General features: G+C 42.9%; 1 protein-coding gene across 1 annotated transcript in view; it reads left to right on the forward strand.

Annotated features, from left to right (window-relative positions):
* Positions 1-325: 325 nt before the first annotated feature.
* LOC145409235 (uncharacterized) overlaps positions 326-24,385 on the forward strand; it is a 54,644-nt gene continuing 30,584 nt past the window's right edge. The window contains exon 1 of the mRNA XM_080279717.1: positions 326-370. The gene's annotated coding sequence lies outside the window, so the exon portion shown is untranslated. The remainder of the gene's footprint in view (positions 371-24,385) is intronic.

The raw sequence follows: 24,385 nt of genomic DNA on the forward strand, positions 1-24,385 counted from the left end.
GGGGTATGAAGGGAGGGGTGAGGGTGTAGGTGAAGGTTGACTTAGTGGCAGTGGGAGAGAGGGGAGGAGGGAGGAAAGTATTGTGAAATCTCTTTTTAAATATTCCTAAATCAGTTCTAGCAACACCGATTTTCTAACGCTTATTTTGAAGTCCGTATTACCTAATCCTGTTCTTAAAAATTGCAGGGCTTCAAAACTCAAAGTCAAAATTGCGTAGATGTACGTCGGACGCAACCAGGTGTGTCTACTTCCCACTTCCCTCGCAACATTATACCTACGGTGCCGCGGTGCGATCGCTAGCACCTCAGTGTCTCTTGAAACGTGGCGGGGAGTACATCGCTCGGCCGCAGAGGGTGACTGCCAAGTGACGGTGAGTGACGCTGTGAGAATTGTGGGTTTTGGTGACGATGGTTAATAGTGAATGGAAACTGGTGTGGAGTATAATGCTTTTAATGTGCAGATATCACCATCAGTGTAAACGAAAAGGAATGCAAACCGAGAGTGAATGTAATTTTCCAGGCATTTTTTTTTTTTTTTTTGCCGGGGGGTGGGGGGGAATACTACGAAGTACGTATATAAAACCCATGTTCTTGAATACCCTACTAACCACGATGCTACAATAAAGGGACCCATAAAGCCATAGCGACTTATTTTTTACTTTGCAAGAAAGAGAATAGGGCTTCGTTTACTTTTAAGACTGCCAGCAACTTTACTCTTCTTTGGCTTCCCTTACCGCTGAGATGAAAAAAGAAAACATTTAGTCAGCTATCGCCCTCATTCTGTAACCCTATAAACCCTCGATCATACTCAAAATAATGCATTCTCAAATATTACCTCTCTCAATCCCATGATGTATTTTCTGTGCAGGTCTTGCCGCCACCAGACGATTTTTTCAGTTTTAGAGAAGGCCCTCTTGACGTTAAGGGGTTAACGAAGACTGCAGTAACCCCTCCTGTTCGGAAAGTCTCTCCTAAGCTGAATGAAATCGTCTGGAGGTAACAACACAAAAACAAGTGTCAAAGAGGGATTACAGAGAACAAAGCATATAACCTGAATTAACAGACAGATTGGCAGGTAATACAGATAAGACTCACTCGAAATTGAGAAAAATCACTAGAAACAAACCGCGCCGAGAGAGGACAAGATATATTTTCCTACACTGACAGCCAAACTGGATCAGAATAAGAAAAATTTGTCGATCTTAATAAATTCCATGGAAATACAATAGTGAGCTCCATTTCTTAACAGGGAAAAATAGACATGAGGTTAAGAGCAATGGGGAATAAAAATAAGAAAACAGGAATATCACAGGCATCTTTCAAGTATTCCCTTCTTTACGATGACGTCTTTGATAGAGTACTTTTACCCTCTCCAGGCGGTATGATACAGTTTACGATTTTCGAGAAGGAGAAGCTTGATATACGAGTAGCCTTCATAATCCCTTTCATTAAGAAGCCACGCTCTAAAACTGAATATAATCTGGAGACAGTAAAAATAACAATAGAGGACGTAATCGTAGAATAAAGTAAAATAAAGATTAAAAGTAATAAAAGAATTAATTAGGTACTAGGATGGACACAGATAGATATAAATAGATAGGAAGACAGTCAGAGGCAGACTGACAGAGTGATAGATAGACTGACAGTAAATAGAGATAGAGATATACAGACAGATAGACAGGTAGCTAGGCAGGTGGGTAAGTAGGTAAGTAGATCGACTGATAGAAAGATGGATGGACAGATAAATAGATAGACAGACAGACAGATTTTATTCGTTCTTATTTGTCTTATATATATATATATATATATATATATATATATATATATATATATATATATATATATATATATATATATATATATATATATATATATATATATATATATATATCCTCAAGCTGAAGGTATAAGCAAGAATTTCCCACCAACAGTCTCCTTGTGGCCTGACCTGAACATAAGCCAAACAACGGGCATAAGAGACGTATATTACATAGCTTAGAAGGCCTCGTGGAGCCTGTTCATTAACGATTTATTTCTTATACTAGACAATCTGAACATTCTCCTCGATGTAATTAATATTAATTGATGCCCACATGTTTTTGCACCAAGAAAATACAAGGAGATACTGTGGTGCATTGTGCAAAATAAATTGGTAAGAAAGTTGTTACGAAAGCTCCAAAGCCACAAGGAATGCGAGGCGGGTTCAGGTGACAAACAACAACATAGTGTGTCCATGACCGCTGATGTATGCGTGGAATGGTGGTGGAGTGTGAGGTGGGGCAGGTGTGTGGGAAGTGGAGAGGCAGGAAGTGAAGAAGGGTGGGTGTATGGGTAGGGAGGGAGGGAAAAGGAAGATACAGAGGGAGGGGGACGAGATTGAGGAAGGAGATGGAAAAGAGAGAAGATGGATAGAGAGGAAGAGAAGGGGAAAATATGAAGAGAAAAGGGGAGAGTAAGAAGGAGATGGAAAAAAGACGGGAAAAGAGGGTAGGTGAAACGGAAACTTGAGGAGAGGGATGGAGGAGAGGAGGAGGAGGAGGAAGAAGAAGGGGGCACAAGTAGAGAGAAAAGAGAGGAGAGGGTGGTATAAAAAGAGAGGAGAAAGATGGAGATGAAGAGGGAGATGAGATAGAAAGACAAGGGAAATGGAGAGAAATGAAAAAAAGTGAGATGCAAAGGAAGTAGAGGAGGGGAAGTAGGGCAAGGAGTGGAGAGAGAGAGAGAGAGAGAGAGGAAGCAAATGAGTTCCGGAAGGCAGCCTCAGAATTAAATTTAGAGTTAAGAGAGTCAGAGAGGTAAAAGGTCAAAGGCCAAACATAACTAAGCATAGAGCAGGGGAGGAGGAGATGCCCATTAACGGGAACAAACGGTAAACAGGGATGACGGAAACAGAACAAGTGATAAATAGAACACCAAGGATCAAAATAGGTAGCGGAATATTGAAACTGTTGGCATATGAGGATGTTGAAGGCATTAGACAGTTTATGAGAGCTGTCTTATGTGTAGTATACAGCAGATGCATGTGCGGTATATTGCTACATGCTGTAGTGACTGACTTGTAGGCATATTTGTGGTGAGTGGGCAGTTCTAATTTACATGTAGAATCATATTTAGCGAGTACTAAAGGGAGAAAGTTCATTATGGCCGATGGATACTACTGTCAATGGTGGTGTGACCTGTCCCTACCATGCTTTACCCACGGAGTATGGTGACAGTTGCTTTGGGAATGCAGGGGCGGAATGGATCCCTGCTGTGCTGAAGTGACCGTGTTTGTGAGTGAAAGGCTCCGTGTATATCATGGGATCACTGAAGGGGAGCAACCATGTAACTGAACGTAGAAGGAAGCATTATAAAACTTGAACCAGAACATCGAAACAGGGAAGAAGTGAGATAAAAGCTGTAAGCCTGAAGTGTAAGGAAAACAAGGATAAAGGGAGTGCAATACTGAAAAACAAGACAGTGTTGAAGCAGGAAATAGAGCCAAGAAGTAAGAGGCAGTAAATATAGAAACACTAAAGTCAAAACTATGGTGCAACTCAGCCTTGTCCTCAACACACGCCCAGTCAGCTTCTTGTCTCACTTGTTCAGTTAATAATCAGCTTACTGTCGAACGGGAAGCTAATCACTGTTCACCTGTCTATACGTTCGTCTCTTATCTGCCTGCTAGTATATTCCCTGGCCTGCGGAGTGAGTAGGTATAAGGACCTCCTGGCATTTCTGTCTTTAATAATCTCTCTCTCTCTCTCTCTCTCTCTCTCTCTCTCTCTCTCTCTCAAACACACACACACACACACACACACACACACACACACACACACACACACACACACACACACACACACACACACACACACACACACACACACACACTCCCCTTATTTCTGCTTCTCAACCAATCTCCCCCTCCTCTTTCTTTCAGACGATTTTATTTAGCTGGATGTGAAGCGAAGGAGCCTGGGAGTGTTAGTATTGCTATCATTAACTCCCTATCGTCGGGACAACTCTAGTATTCTATTCCAGTTAAAGTCAGATTATTTCATTCATCTGGAAGTGAATTATGAAAGTGAGAATGTTAAAAAAAAATTGCACCAATAACCCTCTCATGGTGGGATCAACTCTACTATCAGTTCTAGCTAATACCATATGATTTTAAAGTGTTAATACTCTTAATATTAAACTCTCATGGGCGACAAATCCCCTGGTGTTCTAACGCCAGACGATTTTATCAAGCTGAGTGAGTCATAGGAGCCTGAGTGATATTCTTTTTCCTTCCTTGACATGATAATCTTCACACTGGCAATTTTACTCACTGTCTCCATGATTTACCCTCTCTAATTCTGTCTATACTTTTCTGCCTATAATGCTCTCTCTAGAATTCTTCATTTACGTGCAATTGTCATGCACTAAGAGAGAGAGAGAGAGAGAGAGAGAGAGAGAGAGAGTTTCATCCTCCATCTTGCTACCTCCAGACGATTTTACTCAACTGAGAGGAGGCTTTTCTTAAACTGTAGAGGTGACACATATCTTTCAATGGCCTCTTCAGTAATGGAGGTCCTTCTTAACTCTTCACACCGAGGACGCAATTTCCAGTTCATTCTTGCTGCTGTCTGACAATTTAAGCCCTTCAGTCCCGTGGCTTCTCTCTCTCTCTCTCTCTCTCTCTCTCTCTCTCTCTCTCTCTCTCTCTCCCTTTGTTCCTGAGAGTCAAGGTAATCACAGGGAAGGATGTCAGAAAAAACAAAATCGTCAACAAAAACACCACCACCACCACAGCAACAACAACCACAACCACAACAACAACAAACAACTACTACTACTACTACTACCACCACCACCACCACAGCAGCAACAACAGCAACATACTCATCATCATCATCATCAACATTATCATCAGTTACTTCAACGAGGAGAGCAACAGCAATCAGTGTCCTTGTCTCTGTGATGCAGGAGAGGCATAACAATGGCGATGATTGCAGCCATGACCACGGCGATGAGAAAGATATTACTGCTATGAAAAATATGAATAACAATGAATGTAGAAAGAAATTATAGGATTCAAACGTTTAGATTCAGTAATGGTAAACGCTCATGTGTGTGTGTGTGTGAGAGAGAGAGAGAGAGAGAGAGAGAGAGAGAGAGAAATTTATTCATCAGAGGTAAGACCATGATAGGAAAAGGTTTAGCTTGCTATCTGAGTGAAATACCAACTTGTAAACTGAGGAGGGAAGGGGAGAGGGGAGGGGGAAGAGAGAAGGGGCAATGGAGAAGGAGAAGAGGGAAGGGGGGGAGGAATGAGGGAAAGGGGAAGAGAGGGGGGGAGGGAAAGAGGAGAGGGATAAGGGAAGGCACTGGGAGCTATGAGTTGACAAAAGGAAAATGCATCTTGTGCTGTTTCCCTGGAGTGTCACTTATCCCCTTAAGCTTAGAAGACCCTCAAGTGCCTCTTCCTTGTTTGTGTATTTGTGCATCTAATACATAAATATTCTCTCCAGTTATAAGCAAAGTTCGTCAATATCAAAAAGTCAACCTAAAAGAGAGCAGCGAATTGTTATATGCAAAATATATCGCTAGGAAAGACTTCTGAGAAAACCTCCCTAAGCTTACAAAAAACCATCCTTGGCCTTTTCAGTGTGAGTGAGGAATGGTGAGTTAATTATTTGCATTGTTTTGCTTCGCTTTTGTGTGTGTGCATGTGAGTTTTTCTTTCGTTTTCCTTTTTTTTTTTTTTTTTTCTCCGGCCTGTGTTTCCGTGTAGGAGAGGAGGTTTGCTATTGATATACCACACTGAGACCTGCGAAGTATCCTGTAGCTGAAAATAATCGTGTGGAGGTAGGTAATATAAAATAGTATTACTGAGCAAATGTCGCAGTGGGGCATAGGGAAAGGCAGACTATTTGCTGAGACCGAGTATAAATTAAGATGTAGACTTTATACTGAAATAAACGATCAACTGAGCTAGACTGGAATAGGCTATATATAACTTCAAACAGACTATCGTATAAACTGAGATACACTACAAAGTGAGACAGACTATAAACTAAGATATTCTACGAGCTGAGATAGACTAATAACAGAGATAGTCTACAAACCAAGAGAAACTATTAACTGCCACAAACTGCGTACAACCAAACAAGCTTGCACTGGAGCAGCTGCTTGAATAAGAATGAATTACTACATATCCTTAACTAAAAAAAAAAAAATCCTCACACACTCTCTTGACATTCTACGTAAGTCCGAACACATTTATATACAATACATTATACTGACGAGGACGCAGGGTCGTATGCTCGTCGACTAAGAAGAATCCGTAACACCTCCTCTTAAGCGACTTATTTTTCATATCACTCTTTTTTACCCTTCTGAATGCTAGTGATGAAAAATGTTTCGATTTTAGAAAGATACAACTAACATGCGAGGGAACTGTAAGAGGTGATATGCTAGATAAATTGCTCAGGTAAAGATGTTACGAAGGCTACAAGACCTAAAGGAATACGGCAGAAGGGCACTCAGATCATCCACGAAGGAGAAAAAAGAAAAGAAAAGAAAAAGAAGAAAATCAAGCGTATACAGGGCATGGAAACAACTCATATGGGAAATAATAATAATATAAGAAGTGTCGGGGATTTACAAGCAACTGTTTCCCAAGTTCACAGACAAGGCAAAAACTAGTCTCCTGGAGAGACTTAAGGCCGGGGAGTTTGTAGTAGGAAGAAGTGTTGGTAGGAGGTGCTGGTAGGTGGTATTGGGAGGAGGTGTTGTTAGGCTGTGTTGGCAGGAAGTGGTGTTGGAAGGAGGTGTGTTGGTTGGAGGTGGTGAAAATTGGAGAATAGTTTATGGTGGTTCATTAACCTTCTCATAATCTGGAACATTCTACTGTTCCATTGCAGCTACAGTCAAATGATTAAATGCAGCTGAGAGTACAGGAGCCTGAGGGTATTGATGCCATCACCAGTGATACTTCATATCATAGTTATCGTTTATAAAGGCTCCAACTTGCTTGCATGCGTCGACCTTGATCTAGCGGCTATGACGTTAATAGGAAAAAAACAGCCTACTACAGTTGCCCCTACGAGAAAATGATTAACACTGGTAGTATTTTTTTTAAAATCTTTTAATAATCTTTATTTTACTCGACTGTCATTGTTAACCATTTTATTGTAGGGACAACTGTAGTATTCTATTGTGATTAACGTAAGAAAATTTTATTCAGCTGAGAACGAGTCACAGGAGCCTGAGAACATTACAGGTTGGGGAATAATGCACGGTAATGTCGAAATGTTACGAGTGTCCAGTTTCTTGTAATCTAGACCCAGAACCAGTACACTCGGGCTCCTCTGACTCACTCTCACCTGAATTTATTTTTTTGCCGTTAGCTGGAATAGAACACTGGAGCTGTTCCGACGATGAAAGAGTTAACGGCGAAAGTACCGACACACATGCTCCTTTGACTCACCCTCAGCTGAATAAAATCGTCTTGTGCCAACTGAAAAAGAGTGCCAGAGTTGTTGCGGCCATGACAAGCGCTGAACTTGCCTAAAGCGGAAAGAACAAATGTCTCGCTGAATGCAGAACAGCTTTTACTCGACTCTATAAAAGGCAAAGTCACACGGAAGCATATTACTTGACTAACGACAGACACTTTTGTTTAGATATGAGAGAATAATAATCCCTCTAAATCAAATATCTCGATAATTCCTCCCTGTTATTTTGGTGTTTTATTAAGACCTACTGCCAGACGATTTATGTGGAAATTCCTTTGCAATTGAAAGGTTAGTCTACATCGAAGCAAGAGAAGATATGATACTTTTTTACTCCGCCTCGTGGTGAAGGGGTTATAAGTGACCGATTCTAACCTTCTCAGACCTCACTACTGAATGAAGTCCACCCGTAGTAGTAACGAAAAAACATTGATGATAACAACAACGAAAATAATAATAATAATAATAATAAGTATAATAATAATAATAAAAATAACAATAGAAATAAAAAGCTTATGGAGACTGATACCTGGACCAACGAAGCTGAGTGGGACAGCTGGTACCGCAAGGAATAAATATTTCTTCCATAAACGTCAAGGCTTCAATATGCCAATTTATAGCGGGACTACATTCACACTAGGATATGTACAACCAAAACAAGGTGGACGAAGGACAAATATTGACGTGATTTCTACCTGGTTTCTTTTCTTCTTCATCATCATCATTTTCTTCTTCTTCGGCCTCTTCTTCTTCTTCTTCTTCTTATTTTTTTTTCTTCTTCGTCTTGTCTGTTTCTGGTAATGCAGTCAAAAGAAGATGGACGAAGGACACGGATTTTCATTAATTCTGGCTAGTTTTTTTTTTTTTCTTTTTTTCAGGTTTCAGTTTATTAATTCACAATATTAACCTGAAATCTGTAGACCGGTACTTTTTTTTAGGTACTGAGGTAAATACATCTACTGTCTGAAAGAGTGACAGAAGCTGAATTCACTGAGACATAAGGCAGAAAACTAAGATGAAGTATTTTTTTTTTTTTCAATTCTGCTACCAAAAGTGGATTTTTTAAACGGTTGTGGAGAACAGATTAATGGAGGATGCATGTATCTTCCATTTCAAAATCAACTAATTGATTATCGTAGTGGTAGTAGTAGCAGCAGCAGCAGCAGTAGTAGTAGTACGGTAGTAGTAGTAGTAGTAATAGATGTTGTTGCTGCTGCTGCTGTTGTTGTTGTTGTGGTGGTGGTGGTGGTGGTGGTGGTGGTGGTGGTGGTGGTGGTGGTGGTGGTGGTGGTGGTAGTGGTGGTGATGTAGGTGGTGGTGGTGGTGGTGGTAGTAGTAGTAGTAATAGTAGGAGGAGGAGGAGGAGGAGCCAGAATAATGTGAGCAAGAACTACTTCAGAATGACGTCCTCTGGCCGAAGGGGTGAAGTATGTTGCTAAAGTTTATCCACTGCCCAACAAGGTCACAGGAGCCAAGTAAGATGAGAGAGTACGAGATTGACGTCAGATACAGAAAACTGTTGATTCTAGACGATCCTGTTCACCTTAGGAGTAGCTTAGAAATGGCGGGGTTAGGTAGCCCTGCCCTCATTAATTCCTTAGCTCGTCTAATATTAAAACACACACATACACACACACACACACACACACACACACACACACACACACACACACACACACACACACACACACACACACACAGAGCAGCAGCAGCAACAAGAATAATAACTAAAAGAAAGTCTCTCTGATCATGAGGTTAAAAAAATCGCATTAAAATTAGGTGAACACATTGCAGAAAAATCACACCAACAGAGACGAGCATTAGACCAGTTAGTATCACTTCCATAATGCTTTTAGTATTTCGTTCTTCTTATCTGTAGACAGTTTTATTCAACTATTGTGAGAGTCGTCGAATTAACTTTGACTGATAGGTAATGTGAAGCGCGCAAGAGGTGGAGTCAGGATTCAGGGAGTTTGAATGGTGGGTGAATGAGAGTATGGTGCATTATACTGAGTAGACATGATAATTCTCTGTGTCCATTCTCCTCTTGTTTTCTGGACCCTACTTCACCCTTTCCTTGGGTGGAAGGAAAAAAATCGATGATGATGATGATGATGATGTTATATGAAGCTACTCTTCCACTCCGCACTGTAATTCCTTATGTGTTGCGGGGACGGCTATATCAGGGCTATCAATGTTGCCGTGTATCGCTTATTCATTACCTAGACCCAAACCAGCAGAATGAGCCGTTCCCGCAACAGATATGATACGCAGAGTGCTATTTACGGCAACCCTGTACATCCACGCAGCTCTGTCATTGGTAGATTTCAACGCAGCCTGTGCCCATATCTTGCGGAATGAGTCCCCTTGTTCCTCCCTCCCTCACTACCTCACTCACTGGCCTTGGTGCACGGGCGGAGGAGGGGAGGAGGGGATGGAAGGGAAGAGGGTAGGACTGGAGGGGGACTGAGGAAAACTAAAGGGAACTGGGGAAGGATGGAGAGGGTTTAAGGGCGATTGGAGGGGGTCTGGGTAATACTGGAGGGGGTCTGGGTAATACTGGAGGAGGTCTGGGGAAGACAGGAAGAAGTTTAAGCAAAACTGAAGGAGGCCTAGTGAAGATTTTAGTGTGTTTGAGCAATACTTGAGAGGAGCCGTGGAATATTGGAGGATGGTTGAGCAAGACCGGAGGGAGACTAGGAAAAACCTGAGGGAGACTGGGGAAGGATGGAAAGGGGATCAAGATTAGTGAGATGTACATGGCAGACTGAAGCATGGGTATGGTTTAGAGAGGAGGAAGGGTACTGGGGAAGACTGGGGGTAGGGGAAGGGGTAGAGAACAACTGGGCAACATTTAGACGTTACTTGGGCGTGGGTAGAGCCTCGGTGGTTGAGTAGTGATCGGGTTCGTCTCCCGATGTTTAGTGCCCTGAGTCTGAGTAGAACCTGGCTGTGGAGGGTATGTAAAGTGAGTGTTGGTAGTGTGTCCCTTCGTATGTTAATGTATGTTAGTACCCCGTAGTTTCATACCGAAGACATATATACCAGTGACATCATACGCCCTCTGGTGGTGGTGGTGGTGGTGGTGGTGGTAGTAGTAGTAGTAGTAGTAGTAGTAGTAGTTGTTGTTGTTGTTGTTGTTGCCCTAGGTTCATGTGAAGTGTGAACACAGTGGACTACAGGCATAAAATGCCCTTCTGCAGCTCACCAGCCTCTTCTCAGAGATAGGGAAGTGGAGCCACCCAGTTAAATTGGTGCCACCACGCAATGGAATCCCACACCAACTAACACGCACAAGCACAAACCCAATACAACACTCCCGCATCCATTGCTCACAGTATAGACACCCCAACATGCTTCGTGCATTGCCAGCATGAGAGAAGGTTAATTCTGGTTATCACTTCTCCTTCAGAAGGAGAACCTTATAGAAGCTGATATAGAAAAAAGACTATCGTGTGTGTGTGTGTGTGTGTGTGTGTGTGTGTGTGTGTGTGTGTGTGTGTGTGTGTGTGTGTGTGTGTGTGTGTGTGTGTGTGTGTGTGCGTGTACGTAGATGTGTGCTTGGATTTCGTAACACATCTTCCCCTGCGGTTTGTCTGTCTGTCTTAGCCTTTATCCGCTTGTTTTTTTACTGATTAAAACTAGGGCAACATTAAAAAGACTGCTGCTGCTATTGTGATCACAGGCTCATCAGAAACATTAACGGAACTGACTGAAGGCTTAAGTTGTCCGTCTCCTGCAGTCAACCTTCTTCCTTTGGAGGGGCAGAGAAGTAGGTAAGAGACGTTTGTGTAACCAGACAATGGACCTGCGTAGCTAAATCGGTGACGCCTCCTGATGGCATCTATCTCCGTACAAGCAAATTCAAAGAGAATATTAAGGTGTATCATGCAAAATATATCATTTAGGAAGAGTTACAATAAAGTCAGCTCAGTAAATCACACAGACTTTAATGTTATGGCACAGGGAAGGAGAAGGAAGACCAGAGGAAATTGCTGAGTGAGGAGGAGAGGGTGATCGTGGAGAGAGGGAGGGAGGAAGAGGGGGAAGGGGAGAAGAGGATCGTGAAAAAAGGGAGGGAGGGAAGGTGTGGTGGAGGTGGGGTAAGAATGAGAGGGCGAACGTGTGATGAAGATAGGGAGCGAGGTTGGAGGGAAGAAGTGGGGTGTAGGTAAGAGTTGGACGGTGATGGTGGGGATGGTGGTGGGAATAGGTGGGGGTGGATGAGGGAGATGGGGGATTGTAGAGAGAGGAAAGAGGTTGAAAGGAGAGAGATGGAAGTACGAAGTAGGGTGGAGGAAGAAGGGGATGTGGAATCGTGGGTGGGGATGAGGGTGGAAGGGGAAGATGTGGGTTGTGCAGAGGTAAGGGGGAGGGAAGGGATATGTAGGGACGACGTGAGTAGGGGTGGTGGACAGAGGAAGGAGGAGGTGGAGTGACGTGGGAGGCTGTTCTAGAGGGGTGTTGTAAAAACAGGTTAGGGTGTGGCCACAAAGATGACCAGTAGTGTGGCTAAGGCTGTGATTATCCCTCATGGCCTCCCTCCACCATCTCCACAATTCCACTTCATCTCACTCCGTTATCCTCCATGCCCATCTCCCCCCCACTCCCCCTCTCAAGCAATATAATTCTTAGAGGATATTTTCAAATTAATCTTCAGTACACTCAGACCACTAACACTTCAACACCAATTTCCTCAGAATATACTTTTCCTGCTCCAGACCCACTACCTACCAACATTCAGCTCGTCTCACCAACATTCAGTCCACCCCACAAACATTCAGTCCATCCCACTAACATTCAGCCTATCTCACTATCATCTAGTTCATCCCAATCATTCCTTTGCTCACCTCGCCCATTTCTTTAACCCCCTCAGGCGATTTCATGTCGACGCATATCACTTGGTCGACGAATGCACATGATAAAACTGTAGAGATTAGATGTACAGTAGTCTTTAATAACCCTTTAAATGCGAATAGTTCTACGCAAGTTGAATTCACTCGACCCGAAGGCGCAAAAACAAAAATATATATAAATCATTGTAGTGGAAGACTAAATTGCCTCAGCGACCATTACGCAAGTGGGAAAAGACCATTACGTAAGTGGGTAAAAAAGTAGGAAAATATGAGATAAGTAAGTAACCTTCTTCTTATTTTTTTTACCCTCAGGCACAACAATCCTCCAACACTCCACACACCGTCTCATGTCATTCTGTTTCGGGACTAATACCCACCGTCCCTTTTGAGTACGTGATAGTAGCGTCTCATTCAGGACTGGTGAATTGGTATTAGCAGGGGTGTTTTTATGACATGTCGGTAGGTCTTACGGAAGACTGAAAAAGCTTGTTTTAACTCACATGATCTAATTAAACTTTTCTCTGTTCCAGCCTAGGCTCGAACTCGCATCATTTCAGAAAACAGATGATTTCTCAAACACCTCGGCCAACAACTCTCCCGGTTACATCCCGACGATATTATTCATCTGACAGTGAGGCATAGGAACCCGAACGTTAAAATTGTTAACATTAATCCTCTCTTGGCCGGGGTAACTCTAGCATTTTATTTCAGCTAACGCCAAATGAATTTATCCACACTTGGGAGTGCAAAGTGAGTCATGGGAGTTTGAGAGTGTAAAGTGAGTCACAGGAGCCTGAGAGTGAGTCATGGGAGCCTGAAAGTAAGTGAAGTATATGATCCTAAGAGTGTTAAGGATGTGGTCGAATTCATAGTCAGACACTTGAGGAAGGTTTGTCCTACCCACGAAGTCATCTGGATTGAGCCACTTTTTATGCCGACAAAAATCAGTTGAGAGAGAGAGAGAGAGAGAGAGAGAGAGAGAGAGAGAAAGTAATTTTCTCGATTAGTTTGATCCGTTACTGTTATAAATAGTAACGTTAAATATAAGCCCTTTTAATACGATGATGCTTCTTTAGACATTCAATTACTTCTTTATTTATTCATTTAATTTTAACATCCAGACGAGTTTACTGAATTTCATGATACTTTTCGAAATGGAAAGGGTTACATGCTCCCTTCATTATCACCTTCACTATGGGAAGTCTCAGTAAAATCATCTGAAAAGGGCAAGAAAAGGTAAATAAAAACATCGCTGCCATAATAAACGGGTTAACTGATATTGGGGCGAAAACTACTGGGGTGAAACCTTGTCGCTAAGCATTATTTAAGATCTAGAATAATGCAATATAGTTAACCGAAAAACGGACCTTGAATGTAAAGCGATTGTTGCATGTTGTCTGTGGGAATTTCCGGGTGCGTTTCTTGCCGCCAACACCTGCTCTCTGATAACACTGATAAAAACTCTAAGAAATAAGAGTTAGATTAATGTGCATCGGTTGAACGAGGAACGCTAATTTAGACAGTCCGTAAAGCCCCGTACACACTGGGCATCAAGTTGCGCAAGAAGTTGCGCAACATGTTGAAAATCACCGATTTTCGGTGTTGCGGGCAGAGTTGCGCACACTGATGCGCCGTTCTGGCTCGAGGGCATTTGTGCATCATGTTGCGCAACTTGATGTAGGCCGGGCACTGGGCAGTAGCCACCCGACTGTCATACGGAGAGTATGTTCACGCTAGATCATATCGGGAATGATGACTGAGGAAATACTGCAGACACATAAAGACTGGACAAAAGCAAATGCAATGCATTTTATTGAAATGATGAAGGAGTGTTGCTCAACAAGTGGCGCAACTTGTGTGCCTCTAGGGTGGACACTCTTGCCCGTCGGCAACATCTTGCAGGTCGTGAGGCTGCAACTTGTTGCGCAATTTGATGCCCAGTGTGTACGGGGCTTAATTGTTAAGTCTCAAGCTTCTCCTTGAATACGAACCACAATAATCAGCGTACAGACAAAGACACAAGTATCTTCCCAAAGTTTGACTAATATATAGCGGAAAACCAAACCATCTGAAACACGCACTAATGAAATTGGGTTTTCATTGTATTTCGTCAGGTGTAACTTTTCTCTAGGTGGACATGGGAAGATAACTGTGTCTTTGACTGTATACATAGGTACCATGTTAGACTGCTAGGTGAATAGTATAGCAGGCCTGAAATACTGCAGACTGTAACTATCAAAAGAAGCTGTGTGTGTGTGTGTGTGTGTGCTGTTGTTGTTCTGAGATACCCTGTACTTTTTTTGTAGAGAAGCGGTGCGTGTGTGTGTGTGTGTGTGTTTCTGTGCATAGGTATCATGTATGCCTTTTTGTGTATTGACATTGTGTACGGTTTTTTCTGTTCAGATATCGTTCTTTTTTGGTGTGTGTAATGGTATCTTGAATCTACTTGTGTGCAGAGGTATCGTGTACGTTTTGTAAGCACATGTATCTTGTTATCTCTTCTGTGTGTACAGGTATCTTGTATGTTTTTATGAGTAGAGGTTTTGTGTATACTTTTGTATGTACAGACTTCGAATATGTTTCATGTGTACAAGAATCGTGTATGTTTTTGTGTATATTGTACAGCTGTCGTGTATGTATTTGGGTGAACAGTTGTCGTGTGTTGTTTTGTGTGTACAGTTATCGTGCATGGTTTGGTGTGTACAGTTATCGTGTATGGTTTTGTGTGTACAGCAGTCCTCTTTGAAAACTATGAATGTGTTCCAAAATATGAAAACATTCCTATGGAGCACTGACAGTTAAAAAGGCAGACTGGCAGATCAGGTTCACAGGTAGCCATGCAACTTTATTAAGCTTTTTTTTTACGGTACAGGTAATAGCAAAAAGAAACGTCAAACAGGCAATTTGATATCAGGATTTGCGTCGAAATATTCAGAACTCTCAAGCTACCATGACTCACTCTCTGATGAATAGAACAGTATGAATTGAACAGTTAAATGGATTAGAATACTAGAGTTGTCCTGACCATAGAAGAGTGAATAGTGACAATATTAACACTCTCAGGCTCCTATACCACCTCTGAGCTTAATTTAAGCATCTCGTGTTACATGAAATACAGCACTAGAGTTGTCGCAGTACAAGGCGGTTAATCTCTCTCTCTCTCTCTCTCTCTCTCTCTCTCTCTCTCTCTCTCTCTCTCTCTCCAGTTCTGCCCGTCTTTCCTGTCTTTCCCTCTCTCATTCCTTCCCTTTTCTTCACTCATCCCCTCCCCTTGTTTTTCATCCACCCCTTCCCTTTGTTTTCATTTACAACTTCCCTATGTTTTTCCTTCATCCCCTCCTTCTCTTTTTCATTTATCTCCCTTTTGGTTTTCATTCCCCCTCCCCTCTCCCTTCCCGTTTTTCATTCGATCCCTCTCGCTCTCTCCCCTATCTCTTATCACACCAACTTCTGTCTCCACATTACTCATCCGAATTCCCCCCTCTTTCCCCACTATCACAAACCCCTCCCTCTCTCTCCCTGAGCCCTTCCTTCTCTCCCTCACCTCCCCATCTTCCTTCCTCATTCCTCCTCCTTTCTCCCTCACCCCTTTCCCTCTCCCTTACATTTCATCTTCACCCCTTCCCTCTCTCCCTCACCTATTCATCTTCCTTCCCCTCCTTTTCCTTTTCTCCCTCACCCCTTCCCCTCTTCTCTTCCTCTTTCACTCACCCCCCTCCCCCATTACCCCCTCACCCCTTGTGGTCTTGCTCCAGGATCAAGCCTCCTTTTGCTCCAGGCAGAGGGATGACCTTGGGGCCTCCATCTACCCAAGTCCTCATCCCTCCCAGTCCTCTACACCCCAACCTTCAACACATCAACCTACCACTGACTCATCCACACTACTGCCTTTACAAATCGTACCTCCATTTCATCTCTCACCCTTCCACACCCCATCTTCATCCTTCCATTCCCCAACCTCACCCCTACACACAGCACCCTCACCCCTTCACACCCCACCTTCATCCACCACACCCCAACCTTCAACACATCAACCAACTACTGACTCATCCACATTACTGCCTTTACAAATCGTACCTCCATTTCATCTCTCACCCTTCCACACCCCATCTTCACCCCTCCATTCCCCAACCCTCACCCCTTCACACAGCACCCTCACCCTTCACATCCCACCTTCATCCACCACACCCCAACTCTCACCCCTCTATATTCTACCCCTCACGGCTCCACACCCCGCCACTCGCCCTTCCATATCTACCCACACCTCTCCAACACCCCATCCTTCACCCCTCAGCACCCAAATCTCACCCCCCCTGTACACACCACCACGCCCCTCCACATCCCATCTCACCCCTCCATACCCTACCACACCTCTTCGCACCCCACCTTCACCCCTCCACACTCCGCCCATTACACCAGCCCACCTTTTTGCCTTACCTTCTACCACATGACCACCCATTCAAGTCTCCTCATCTTCCTTACAACACACACACACACACACACACACACACTCTCTCTCTCTCTCTCTCTCTCTCTCTCTCTCTCCACCAGACTTCCCTTATCATACCTCAATATTTCCTTTTAATCACCCCCACCTACTTCACCAAACCACACCACTCCACACCACACTCACCACTCCACACCACTCCACACCACACCACACCACACCACACCACACCACACCCACCACTCCACACCACACCACATCACACCGCACCACACTACACCTTCATCATCTTATTACATTACTCAAACTCACAACCCCGTTTTTCTTACCACACCTCATTCACCACATCACTCCACACCACACCACACCACACCACACCACACCCACCACTCCACACCACACCACATCACACCGCACCACACTACACCTTCATCATCTTATTACATTACTCAAACTCACAACCCCGTTTTTCTTACCACACCTCCTTCACCACATCACCACATCACATTACCCTCTCCTTAGATGTCCACACTCCTCACCAAACCATACCACACCCCACCTCCCTCATCTTACCTCATCTCCTCACGCTCTTATTTCTTCCTCCATCCGGCTGTCTTCGTGACGTTACCGCATACGGACTCACACACCCTTCACCTCCCACCCTTCCCTCGTCTCACACACACACACACACACACACGCAAATTCCTCTTTCCCTTACCCTATCTTCTCCCTCGCCTGAACGTGCCTCGGTACATTATTCAGAATACCTTGACTCTCATACTCATTATCTGTGTCTGTCTGTCTGTCTGTCTCTCTCTCTCTCTCTCTCTCTCTCTCTCTCTCTCTCTCTCTCTCTCTCTCTCTCTCTCTCTCTCTCTCTCTCTGTTCAGTTATATGGACTTACAGTATCCCTCGTGTATTGTCACCTTCGCCTTTATTAATTTTCTCCATCACCATATATTTTGCATATCACTCATACCTCTGGGAGGAAATAAGGAAAGCATCACAGTCCAGCTTAGTAATAATTGTTGGGGACCTTAATCTGCCAAGGATAGATTGGAGAAATCAGACAGGAGATGCAGAGTCAGAGGAATTTCTAGAGGTAGTACAGGATAATTTCCTTTATCAGTATATAAGGGAGCCCACCAGAGGTAATAATATACTAGATTTGGTTTTAGCTAATAAAGAAAATATCATTAGCGATATAGAGGTTGGTGGACGACTTGGTAATAGCGATCATGAAGAAATTAAGTTCAAATTTATTTGGGATGTCTGTTCCACAGAAAATACCTCCACCGTTCCTAATTTTCGTCTAGGAGATTTCGATGGCTTAAGAGCTTATTTTCGAACGGTATTCCACAGGGAGATTAGCTATTGGAGGGAATGCCAGGTCAGTGTGGAATCCCAGGTCATAGGTCAGGCGCAGGAAACACCTGGGGATGTCCGTCAGGTGTCTGTGAGGGAGGAGGTGGTAGAGAGGAATGTAGTCCAGGTGACGGAAATTAACTCAGCTACAGTACCAAGCAGACGTTCAACCAGTGAGAAGTATAACGAGTTAATAAATATAATACACGGAGGCCAAGATAGATATATTCCTTCAAAGCCGTTTAGAACTAATAATTCGGAACCTAGATGGTTAAACAACAGATTAAAATCTCTCATAGGCCAAAGGAAAGGAATATATAGAAAAATAAAACGTGGAGAGGAACACTTACGTAACCGATACACAATTTTAAATAGAGAAGTAAAGAGGGAGATAAGAAAAGCAAAGAGAAGTTATGAAATTAAGGTCGCCAGTGAATCAAAAGAAAACCCCAAGGGTTTTTATCAAATGTACCGAACGAAAAATAAAGACAGGATAGGACCACTCAGAACAGAATCAGGTGACATTACCAGTGAAGATAAAGAAATGTGCTCCATCCTAAATAATTATTTCATATCAGTATTCACCAAGGAAAATCTAAGCCTGGTCCCTCAAGCAGCAAATATTTACCATGAGAATACGGAAAATATTCTTAGTAAAATAACCATTAGTAAGGAGGACGTATTGAAAGAAATTAATAAGTTAAAACCTCAAAAATCGCCAGGTCCGGACGATATATATGCAAAAATTATAAAAGAAACCAAAGAAGAATTATGTCAGCCACTTTTAACGTTATTTAATGACTCTTTAAGTTCAGGAGAAGTTCCAGAGGCGTGGAAAACCGCAAACGTAGTGCCCATCTTTAAAAAGGGTGATAAATCAGCTGCGTCGAATTATCGTCCGATAAGTCTAACGTCAATAGTGGGAAAAATGTTAGAGTCAATTTTGGCAAATAAGATTAGAGAACACTTAGAAAGATTTAATCTTATAAACGAAAGTCAGCACGGATTCAGGCAAGGACGATCCTGCCTCACAAATTTGTTGTCATTCTACTCGGAGGTCTATGAGGCAGTAGATAGCGATAAAGCTTACGATGTTATTTATCTGGACTTTAGTAAAGCTTTTGATAGGGTCCCACACGAAAGGTTAGTTAGAAAGGTTCGAGCACACGGTATAGACGGCGATATCTTAAAATGGATAGAATCCTGGCTGAAAGAACGAAAGCAGAGAGTATTAATAAATGGAACTAAGTCGGACTGGGGATTAGTAACTAGCGGTGTACCACAGGGTTCAGTACTCGGTCCCTTATTATTTATCATATATATAAATGATCTAGACTTAGGAGTCAATAGCAGCATCAGCAAATTCGCCGACGATACAAAAATAGGGCGTATCATTAACTCTACTGACGATTGCCATAACTTACAAAAAGACCTCGATACATTGTCCAAATGGTCTAAAACTTGGCAAATGGAATTTAACGTTGAAAAATGTAAAGTACTTAACGTAGGCAAGACCATTGGAGATACTAAATACAGCTTAGATAACAAAGAAATTAGCAAATCGGAATGCGAGAGAGATCTAGGAGTTATGATTAGTAACGACCTTAAACCTAGGCAACAGTGTATTAATGCGAGAAATAAAGCAGATAGGGTCCTAGGATTTATTTCGAGAAGCGTGAGCAATAGATCATCTAAAGTAATACTAATACTTTATCTAGCATTAGTAAGGCCACATTTAGACTACGCAGTACAATTCTGGTGTCCTTACTATAGAATGGATATTAATTCGTTAGAAAATGTACAGAGAAGAATGACTAAAATGATACATGACGTCCGGAACCTGTCATATGAAGACAGACTGAAAAGACTAAGTCTGCATTCGCTAGAGAGGCGTAGAGTAAGGAAGACTTAATTGAGGTGTTTAAGTGGATGAATGGTATAAATAAGGGAGATATTAGCAAGGTACTTAAAGTGAGCATACAGGATAGAACTAGAAATAATGGTTTCAAACTAGAAAAATTCCGTTTCAGTAAGGAAATCGGTAGAAATTGGTTTGGTAATAGAGTAGTAGACGAATGGAATAAGCTACCTAGTAAAGTAGTTGCTGCCTCTTCCATTGAGAGTTTCAAGCATAGGCTAGATAAGCATATGACAAATAAGGGGTGGATATAGAAAAAAGAAAATCTTATAACCAATACTAATTCAAAAAAATTTTCTTTTCAGGTTACACTATGATAGTCTCTATTCTCCTTTCACACTTTCCTGTAAAATGTCCACGCCAGTTTTTCTATACGGCGTGGTGTTCTTTCTGACTTTTTCCTGCCGGCTTTGGCTGGAGGGTTTGGAGGGCGGGGGAGAGCCTTCTTCTTTGCTGTCCTTATCTCATTCTAGTAGTTCAGTTACTCTTCTAGGAGCTGCCTAGCATGGGCCAACCGGCCTACTGCAGTTATCCTCTCTTCTTATGTTCTTATGTTCTTATGTTCACCTACTCCCCTATGACCCTAAGCTCACTTCATCTCACATGCCTCACACCCTTCCATCCACACCTCTCTCTCTCCTTATTCCCTTCTTACATCTCGCCATCCCTTCACCACGTACACCCTCCCTACATATATTTCTCCTATCCCTCACCTCACACATCTCTCGCATCCTCATCTCCCCCCACACCCTCACCTTCCCTTCCACCCCCAGCTTACTATCACCTCTCCCCTAGCTCACTCCTAGCCTACTTTACGTTTTCATATGCTCATCCCACACCCACACTTCTCCCTTCCCCAACACCCCTCTCACCCTCACCTCTACACCCTCACTTACTCCTCTCCACCCATACCTCTCACTCTCTCGTCTCTCCACATCCTTATAAGTCTCTCTCCACCCCAATGCTTCTCATCTACACCTCTCCCAAAACCTCACCCATCCCCCTCCATCCAATTCTTCTCACCTACACCTCACCCATCTCTCTCCACCTTCACCCTTCCAATTTCCCCATCACTCCAGCCTTTGTCTTCAGATTCTGTTTTAATTCATTTCTTCTTTCTTTCTTCCTCGTTCCTCCCAGACATCCTGTTTGCCGCTGACATTATGACCCCTTCACAACGATGACGTATTCTTGCAGTATATTCTCGTGGACCCCAGACAGACCCTACACCTTCATGCTAGGTTTGGTTCAGTTCAGATCAAAACTGTTTAAGCTACACTGCTTGCAGGCACACGTACTGTACACACACACACACACACACACACACACACACACACACACACACACACACACACACACACACACACACACACACACACACACACACACACACACACACACACACACACACACACACACACACACACACACACACACACACACACACACACACACACACACACACACACACACACACACACACACACACACACACACACACACACACACACACACACACACACACACACACACACACACACACACACACACACACACACACACACACACACACACACACACACACACACACACACACACACACACACACACACACACACACACACACACACACACACACACACACACACACACACACACACACACACACACACACACACACACACACACACACACACACACACACACACACACACACACACACACACACACACACACACACACACACACACACACAGACACACACACACACACACTAAGGAAAACGATACACTCCGCTCTACCACGTAGGGATGTAAATAAGACGACATTGTAGCGAATAACAAGGTCAGCCTCTTTAGCCCAGGGACGTCTTTCATATCTTGTAATTGGTCTTCAGACGATTTCACGTACTTAAAGAGAGACGCTTTGATCTGAAGGGAATTGGATTTAGCCACCATTAACCCCTAACTATCTTATATCCATCTCAACTTGAATTAAATCGCTTGGTGGTGGCCTGAGCAAAGTGAATAAGATTTCAAACTAATGCCTGAAGGAGTTGATTTCCTCAGTACGATGACATGATGATTTACTTCTAGATGACGTCATTATAAATTTATTTTTCGATGACGTCATTATAAATGTTTCCTGGACGATGTCATTACAGTTTCTCGATACCGTTACTACAATTTTTCTTGACATTATAATTTACGTCTTGCTAAAACCAGACGATTTTGTTCTGCTGTGGATCGACGTCTTGTAGTAAAGGGACCAACGAAAACTACAGTATATAAACCCCTCCAGCTCGAAAAATCTCACCAGAACAAAACAAAATCGTTCGGAAAACATAAAAACAAAATGGACACAAGCGCCATGATGATGTTCGAGGGAGGAAGGTCCGGGATGTGGGCTGTCAGTGTTTGCTCGACTCATTAACCCTTCAGCCTGAAGGTAGAGTCTCTCATTAAACTCTTGCTTCAGTTTCGGGGATATTTTTTGGACTCAAGGGGTTTAATATGTCTTCAGTAACCCCTTCGCTCCTGGAGAGGGACGCCTTCACGTGGTGGCACTGATATAACCGGGCGGATCCACTACCCAGGTAAACAAACGTTGCTCATTTCCCTCCCTGTCCCCCGGAAGGAAGATGGTGGACTGCCAGAAAAGGACAACTCCTGCCTGTAGTCCACAGGGTTCGTTTTTCATATGAACATGGGGAAACAACAACAACAACAACAATAGCAACATCAATAACAGCAACTACTACTACTACGACTACTACTACTACTACTACTACTACTACTACTAGATGTCCTAAAGCGTATTAGATAACCTGATATCAGCAAGAATCGTTTCGTTTCGTTTCTAAAGGCTCCAGCATGCTGGGAGGCATGGTTGTGCGTGGCAGGGTTTAAGCAGTGGGTGAGGGGTGGCTGTGGGTTTCAGGCTGCCATTCTTTGCTCAGTCCATCCACCTCAGTGATCAATGTCAGTTTTTATCAGTCAGGCCTTGGTGTCCGAGGTTCCTACGCCACCTCCTGAACTGTGGATATGGAGTTGAGAGAGAGAGAGAGAGAGAGAGAGATAAAGACAGACAGGGGGGAGACATTCACTACGTGCCTTGCCGACGTTTTGAAGAATTTAGGTTAGGATGTACAAGTGCTTGGCATGAACAGTTATTGATTTAACCACCTCTTATTTCTTGTCAACAGTGTGTGTGTGTGTGTGTGTGTGTGTGTGTGTGTGTGTGTGTGTGTGTGTGTGTGTGTGTGTGTGTGTGTGTGTGTGTGTGTGTGTGTGTGAATGAGTATGCTAATTGTATTAAGCCCCTCCAAGTGAAAACAGATGACGAGCATTAATATGTTGACGAACTTAGGTGAGACGCGCTCCTCAGACTGCAAAAGTTCATGACAACGAAATCAAGCTAAGAGTAAGAATGAGTAAGTAAAGTAAATTCATGAAGGATAATAATATGTATTTATGTCAAAAAGGAAGAGTCTGTAATCAGTCAAACCTCACCTTTCTGTCTCATGAACTGCACACCTTTAGCAAAAATGCATTAAAGCACAAACTCAGGAAAGGCAACGACATAGAGATAATAATAAAAAAAAAAAACTTCCTGGACACAAGAACAAACGAAAATTAAAGCAAAAAATATCACAGTTAAAACGAAAAGGATATGGGCAGCTTACGTCCTTTGCAAAATAGATAGACAGCCATGGAAAATGAGGTGGCAAACCAAAGAAGAATTGAGTCCAAAAACAAAACAGTGAACAAGATGGAAAGATGACATTGGCAGTTACTGAAAATGGATATAGATAGACGGATAAACAGGAAGATATAGATATAGACAGACAGACAGACAGATAGACAGGCAGATAGACAGACAGATTGATAAATGGATATAATATATGTTTTTTCTCGCGTTTATCTACATCTTATATCTAGTCTTTAATTTCACGATATTTTTCTTTCCTCTCTGCTTTACTCCTTCTTTTCCCATCTGCTTCGACCCAGTCATCACCAGCAAACAGTGACACTTAAGTAGACTGACTCACTACATTCCTGCTGGTACGTAACGTGTAAGGTAATGGATGGACTGAAAATGGTTACCCGTCCTTCTGTGTCTTCCTCTCTGCAGACTTTGATTTGTCCACATCCGTCTCACCTGATGGCTGCGGTAGTTTGAGTTTGATGTTTAGACTACTCTTCTTTATTAATTTATTTTTCTCTTGGTCGCTGGAATAAGTTTTGGCCTTCATTTCTGTCCTTTACATAGATTAGTTTACTTCTGTCGCTGTAGGTAACTGCAGTAGGTGGATACCGTGT

This window comes from Coenobita brevimanus, chromosome 80, assembly GCF_032717465.1.
Source record: "Coenobita brevimanus isolate Jiangsu-jjx chromosome 80, ASM3271746v2, whole genome shotgun sequence".
Lineage (NCBI taxonomy): Eukaryota > Metazoa > Arthropoda > Malacostraca > Decapoda > Coenobitidae > Coenobita > Coenobita brevimanus.